Raw genomic sequence first — 5,248 nt, 5'->3', positions numbered from 1 at the left:
CTTTTCAAATTTAAAACATGTAAAATGGCGTACACACTTTTTAACAGTAACGTTGACTTGAATGTTTTTATAGGAAGAAAGAGGTGAACTAATTTTTTCTTATACTTTATATTGCCCTTTGAATGCTGTTATTGTCCGAAAAACTTTTTGATTTTTATGTTTTGATTTACATTTGAAATGTTTTGTTTTGAAAAGAATTTGAATGTCATTAAAATACGATCGTTAAATACATTCGAAAACATTTAAAACAAAAGAAGAGAGAAAAAGGCAAGCCTGGGCATAAAATTACTAAATGTAGATGGGCCTTAAATTTCAAAAAAAGGCTGAATAAAGCCTAAACCAGGTTCTATCCGATCTGTCAATCAAAACAAACTTATCGAGAACAAAAAAAAACATTGCTTGCAAAAACGAAAGTGACACACAAAAAACAGACATACAGACTACGGCTATTAATATATATATAGATTAGCCCTGTTCTTCCCTGTTTTCAAAGTTCAAGCTGCCAATCCTTCTTTTAAAGTGACTAAACATAGTTTGCACCCCCCCCTTTTTAATAGGGGGGGATGCCAACTTTCTGGAGGGCCTTTGTAGGGGGGGTACCGAGATCTGCCGAAAAAACTAGGGGGGATGGGAATGTAGGGGGGGATCAAATAAAAAAGGGGGGGTTTGGAAATTTTGGTCAATTTTCTAATCAAATACAAGTAAGTTAGTTATATTCTGTCATTGTTGGCTCGTGACTATAATACTTCATACTCTTTCTTGTTGATAATTTTGCTGGTAGGTGGGAAAGCGAGTTTCCTTCGAAACGGATTTTCTGTAAAAAAAAAGGGGGGGATAAGATTCCATTACAAAAGGGGGGGATGGGTATATAGGGGGGGATGAAATAAACCTAGGGGGGTTCATACCCCTCTGCAAACTATGCTAAAATAGCAAAAGGAAAATTATTGTTCAGTTACATACTATATATATACTTGCAGTTCAGTCCCGCCAACTACTATATATGGTGAAGATCAGAGATCTGATCTCAGAGAGAAAGTGTTGAAAATACTAAATAAATTAAAGATGAAACATGAAAAGGGACTAATATTTTTATAATTATAGGTTTTTTTCCATTTTTTTTTTTATTTTTCTAAATATATAAATCAAACCAATCAAACGTTCTGTCAAGAAATGATAATTTTATGCGAAAAAGAACCAACAAACCAATAGACATAAAGTTTAAAAAGCCAAGCAGAAAAACAAAACAGCAATCGCATAAACACAAACACCAAAAACCACTCAAAAACCCAACAAATGCGATCTGCAGTCCCCGACTTGCGACAGGCACAGTGGCTTTAAACATGTTTTAGGGACGTCCAACACTCAGCCTCCCCCAGATTCCATAACCCTGAACCGACCCGCAGTCCAAATAAACTAACAAACATAGAAAAATAAACAAAAACTCGCACACAAATACAAAGAAACAAAAAAGGGGTTAAACAACAGACAACACAAACAAGTTCAAAGAGACAAGAACAAGACAAACAACAAAAGACAAATATCAAAAACCACAAATTTTCAAAAAGTTTAGGTTTGACACCTAAAGTCCAAAATGCAGTGCAGCCGTCCACACCGGAATGAATGAAAAAGAAAATGACTGAGAAAACTAACATACAATACATAATATAAAAATGTTTCAACTTTTCAAAAATATGCAGTTGCGCTCAAAAATCATTTAAAGGTTCTCCAAATTTCATAATAGTCTCTGGAAATCTATCAAAACACTTTACAATTTGTTTTCGCAAGAAAGATCTTTCAGCTCCCTGATTGAGCATGCGTTTGAAAAGTTCTGAAATTCTGGGTAGAATATCTTCAAAAAGAAGAGTGTATCTAGCAATGCGTAGGAATATATAGAACTGTAAAAGATGATTGATGGTAAATTACTATCTTTATGTGGCATTCTCACAATGAAAAAGGGAAAGGCGTCTCTCTTGTCAAACAATTTGTAGCGAAGGATGTTATTTTCAATGCTTATATCAAGATCCAAAAACGTTGCATGTGTTCCATGATGTTCAACTTTCAACTGTAGCTGTTCCAGATAGATATTATTATAACTTGAGAAAAAATCATCTCTATCATTAATAGCGCAAAGGTGATCAATAAATCTACCAACTGAATGAAAATTGTATGCTCTAGGAACTAGAAGATATCAAATTTTGTACATATATTTAGATTCGTAATAATAAAGAAAAAGGTTAGCTTAAAATGGAGCTGCGGATCTATTCCCATCGGGATACCAATGTTTTGTCGGAGTATATGATTACCAACTTTGAAATATTCTTGATTAAAAATTCAACACACTCTGATAAATAAAAGTAAATGAATGTTGGTAAAAATCCGTTATCTTTTCCTTTTGCTGTCCAATAGCAATAGACTGAATTCGCAGAAAATCCAAGTTTATTGCGACAGGCCCCATCAAAAACGAAATTAATGATTTCTGTCAAAGTTTTTACAAGTAATTCATGAGGAAGAGTGGTATAAAGTGTAGCAAAATCGAAGGTAGAAATTCTTTGTGCTTTTTTGCATTTATTCGATTTAAAACCGGTGAAGAATTTTTAACCACCCATTTGTTAAACCCAGAAAAGAATCTTGATTTTCTGTGAAAACTTTCAACATGTTTGTAAAGAACTTTAAAAACATTTGAAACAACTGCGGTCAATGGTTTGGTGCTACAAGTTTTAGAGGCTACAATAAATCTGAAACCAATAGGATTTTTATGCATTTTTGGCATCCAATACATGATGGGAAGAGTTTTCATATATACTTTCATATATACTTGCAGTTGAGTCCCGTCAAATACTACAACATACTTGCAGTTTAGTTTTTTTAATTTCGTCGGGATTGAACTACAATCCCGTGTCGGGACTCAACTACAATTATGCCGGAATTCTCGTCCTTCATCCAGCTTCGCTATTACATATATCCCTGATTAAACACAGCTGTGTTTCATTTCCAGATATTTCTAGACCCAGGGGGGGGGGTCAGTACTAAAATGTAAGACATACATGAGTACTAAAAGGATTTTCGCTAATTTTTGACATACCCCCACCTATTTTTCGAAAATGTTATTTTAGTACACATGTACTAAAATTATTTTGAGCAATTTAACATAGATACCACCCATTTTTTGCCCTTTTACGGCTTTAAATTTACCAAAATGGGGTCATTGTTACTTACCATCATTTTCTGGTGACTGGGCTGTTCCTGGGTTCAAAAGAAAAGAAGCACTTTTGTTACAAACCTAGTCAAATTTAGTGCATCAATCTGCAAAATAATATAATTTTATTACTAAACTGTGCTGAACTGTACATAAAAATATTTTTTAAAAATATTTAAAAAGTTAGAAAAATTCTGAAAGATTTCTGAAGATTTTTTCGAAAATTCCTGAAAAAAAAATCAAATTTTTTCCAAAATTGTTAAAAAAATGCTCCATTTTGGCTGATTTTAGAACAAAATACTAAGATTTTTCAAAAATTTCTTTAAGGTACCACCCTTTTTGGTATTTTAGTACACATGGTACTAAAATCATTTTTGAGCTTTTTTGCAGTACCACCACGTCACTAAATGTCATGATGTCTGAGATTTTAGTACCGACCCCCCCTGCTAGACCAGTCTAGACAGTCATCAAGGGAACTGGTCAAATCACGCAAAAAATTTCTGTGACAACCAAGAGTTTTTCAAAATTTTAGATTTAGTCCTTAAATTGGAAATGAGATGGGTGGTATTTGACACAGTAAGGGGTCACATCTCCATGAATAAGGAATAATTTTCAAAATTTAAGATTAACTGAACAGGACCATCCTTAGCTGTTTTTAAGATTGAATCTCTTGTCTGGATAATAGAGTGAGTCATTGATTCTAATTTCTAAGAGGATGTCTCAATTACATGTTTTGAAAATCTCGCATGTTTTTAAGAAGATTTGGATTTCCTTTTTGACGAAGATCGTAAATCTTGGCTCGCTAACAAATTTTTAAACAAAAGATTTCTATTTTTAGGGTTTAGAAAAAGAAATCAAAAATAAGAAAGAATACTGTATTATTTTGAATAAACGCTCCGGGCCCTTACTAATTTTTTTGGATTCTAGGAGGGGTGTTTATTTGAGAGGGCGTTTATTGAAACATTTTTCTTTTAGGGAGGGGTTTTATTCAAGGGATGCGTTTAAAAGAAGGGGGCGTTTCATAGTGGGCACCCCCTTGAAAAAAGGGGGGGGGGAGTTTGAGAATTTTTCTGAATTCAAAAGCAGGGGGGCTTGTGAAAATTTCAAATAAAAGAGGTGGCTTGGACAAACAGAGGGGGCTAATTTTTAAAGGGGGGCTTGGAAGATTTTTCAATTTGGAAAAAGTGTTTTTTTCCATTCATTTTTAAATTTCTCAACAATTATTATATTTCAATTCATTTTAATGAAGCACATGGCTCGCAACCCCCCCCCCCCCCCCCCGCCTGAGCGGGGGGAGCTGCACCTAAAATTTGCCATATAAGAGGTGGGAGCTGCTTGTTTTTCCTGACAGGCGGGGGGAGCTCTATCTTGGGGGGGGGACCTGCATTAGTTTATGTAATTCTGGGGGCTAAATAACACTTCCTAAATATTTTTCTTTACTGTTGGTTTTTAATTTCTCTAAACCTTTATGTTTTCATGCAAAGTGTGAACCCTTTAAGTGCCAATGTCGTATATATCAGACATGGGCTATGTAGGAGGGCGAAGCCAAATTTGGCCCTGAGAAACTTGATTCTGTCCTCCAGCGAATTAGTTTGAAGTTTTACCACTCGGCACCTTTCTATCATTCAGTCAGGTCCGCGCCTAAATCGGGCGGCGCCGAAGGCGCCTAAAAGAAAGAGGAGACTCTAAGCTATCCAACTTGTTCTCAGGGGGACCTAAATTTGGCGGGGGGGGACTAGAACCCCAGTCGGAGCCATGTAAGCAAAAACTCTGTTTCTACAACTCTTGATGGAGTATGTTGCTTTTTCAACCTTTGCAAGACAGCTGCTTTTGTTTTTCCACCGGTTATTTCACAAAAGGTTGAAAAAAGAAGGGGCTTGAACTTAAACCTGGGAAAAAGAGGGGGATTGAATAAAAAGAGGGGGGTCGAGGAATTTTCATTTTTAAGAGGGGGGGTTGAGCTAAATAAGGGGGGTGTCATTTTTTAGGGGGGGGGCTTGGTACCCCTTTGCCAACTATGCGTTTATTCGAAATAATACGGTAAAGGAAGTT

The sequence above is a fragment of the Clytia hemisphaerica genome, unplaced genomic scaffold, assembly GCF_902728285.1.
Source record: "Clytia hemisphaerica strain Z4C2 unplaced genomic scaffold, Clytia hemisphaerica genome assembly, whole genome shotgun sequence".
In the NCBI taxonomy this organism is placed as follows: Eukaryota; Metazoa; Cnidaria; class Hydrozoa; order Leptothecata; family Clytiidae; genus Clytia; species Clytia hemisphaerica.
This window is presented reverse-complemented; position numbering follows the sequence as displayed.